The 2322-nt window shown below is 39.3% G+C and overlaps 1 non-coding gene across 1 annotated transcript; it reads right to left on the bottom strand.

The window, feature by feature from the left end:
- Positions 1 to 1029: 1029 nt before the first annotated feature.
- Positions 1030 to 1155, bottom strand: LOC116741049. The gene has a single exon (XR_004346025.1). It is a non-coding gene; the product is annotated as a U6atac minor spliceosomal RNA (small nuclear RNA).
- Between the last annotated feature and the right edge of the window lie 1167 nt (positions 1156 to 2322).

The following is a 2322-nucleotide window of genomic DNA, read 5'->3' as shown; positions in this document are numbered from 1 at the left end:
ACATGTTTGTTGGCAGTCTGTATATCTATCTTCTTTGGAGAAATGTCTATTTAGGTCTTCTGCCCATTTTTGGATTGGGTTGTTTGTTTGTTTGTTATTGAGCTGCACCGAGCTGTTTGTATATTTTGGAGATTAATCCTTTGTCAGTTGCTTCATTTGCAAATATTTTCTCCCATTCTGAGGGTTGTATTTTGGTCTTGTTTGTGGTTTCCTTTGCTGTGCAAAAGCTTTGAAGTTTCATTAGGTCCCATTTGTTTATTTTTGTTTTTCTTTGCATTTCTCTAGGAGGTGGGTCAAAAAGGATTTTGCTGTGATTTATGTCATAGAGTGTCCTGCCTATGTTTTCCTCTAAGAGTTTGATAGTTTCTGGCCTCACATTTAGGTCTTTAATCCGTTTTGAGCTTATTTTTGTGTATGGTATTAGGGAGTGATCTAATCTCATACTTTACATGTACCTGTCCAGTTTTCCCAGCACCACTTATTGAAGAGGCTGTCCTTTCTCCACTGTGCATTCCTGCCACCTTTATCAAAGATAAGGTGACCATATGTGCGTGGGTTTATCTCTGGGCTTTCTATCCTGTTCCATTGATCTATCTTTCTGTTTTTGTGCCAGTACCATTACTCCTCACGTTCTTGTCCAAGAATTGGCAAACTAAGACCAAATTCAGCCTGCTGACTGTTGTTGCAAATAAAGTTTTATTGGCACACAGCCACCCCATTCATTTACAGTACGTATTGTCTATGCCTGCTTTTGCTCTGCAACTACAGAGGAGTTGAGCAGTTGAGACAGGGCTGCTGCACAGCCCATAAAGATTAGAACATTTATTATCTGGCTTTTTAAAAAATTTCTCCATTTTATTCTGATATGTACTAAATATGCAATATGCTTTACGTAACTCTAAATACGTCTTACTTTTTCTTCTAACAAACACAGTATTTTTTTTGACATCTTTATTGGAGTATAATTGCTTTACATTGTTGCGTTAGTTGCTCCTGTATAACAGAGTGAATCAGCTGTATGCATACATATAAAAACAGTGGTTAGATGCCATGAAGTAGGTAGCAATGCCTTAACTGTAGGCGCGTTGTCAGGCCCCAGGGCCTCTTCCATCCTTGTCAAGGGGAGTGCTAACCTTCTCTCCTTTCATACAACAAACACTGTTATCTGGTTTTTTACAGAAGTAGTTTGCTAGTCCCTGCTCTTGTCATATTGGCCTCCTCTCTGCCCCAAGGTCAGGCCAGTCCTTTTCTCTTGCTTTAATCCTCCCCAAATGCTACTCCTGTTGCCTGGAGTCACTTTTCCTGTATCTATCTTCCTGTGGGGACTCTTGCTCATCTTTCAGGCCTTGCTTCAAATGCCATTTCCCTCAGGGAACTCCGCTGAGGACACCAGCTAAGCAGTCCTAACAACTTCATGCCTTGACCTCGTTGTTGTATGTGTTTATGTACTTTTTTGCGTCGCCAGCCCTAGAATGGAGCTCCCCATTGGTAAGGATGGTATCTATTCATTCCTCTCTCACACCCAAGGTCTAGCAGACTATCTGTCATGGAGCAGATGCTCATATAATAATTCAGCAGAAGATAAACTGCAGCCAGGAATCTTCTGACTTACTCCAGGAAAGCTCTTCCCTGTTTAAAATGAGAAATACTCTTTTTAGAACCACCGTTACCTACAGATACAAAACTAGATAGAGTTAAAAATATATTTATTTATAGTTGTAGGAACAGATGTGATTAAGCTGTTGTTCAAAAGGATTAAGCTGAGCAGAAGCAAGAAGAAATACAATCCTGCAACCTGTGGAACAAAAACCACATTCACAGAAAGATAGGCAAGATGAAAAGGCAAAGGGCTATGTACCAGATGAAGGAAGAAGATAAAACCCCAGAAAAACAGCTAAATGAAATAGAGACAGGCAATCTTCCAGAAAAATAATTCAGAATAATGATAGTGAAGATGATCCAAGACCTTAGAAAAAGAATGGAGGCAAAGATCGTAGAAAAAGAATGGAGGCAAAGATCGAGAAGATGAAAGAAATGTTTAACAAAGACCTAGAAGAATTAAAGAACAAACAAACAGAGATGAACAATACAATAACAAATGAAAAATACACTGGAAGGAATCAATAGCAGAATAACTGAGGCAGAAGAACGGATAAGTGACCCGGAAGACAGAATGGTGGAATTCACTGCTGTAGAACAGAATAAAGAAAAAAGAATGAAAAGAAATAAAGACAGCCTAAAGACCTCTGGGACAACATTAAACGCAACAACATTCGCATTATAGGGGTCCAAGAAGGAGAAGAGAGAAAGGACCCGAGAAAA

The sequence above is a fragment of the Phocoena sinus genome, chromosome 15, assembly GCF_008692025.1.
Source record: "Phocoena sinus isolate mPhoSin1 chromosome 15, mPhoSin1.pri, whole genome shotgun sequence".
In the NCBI taxonomy this organism is placed as follows: Eukaryota; Metazoa; Chordata; class Mammalia; order Artiodactyla; family Phocoenidae; genus Phocoena; species Phocoena sinus.
This window is presented reverse-complemented; position numbering and strand designations above follow the sequence as displayed.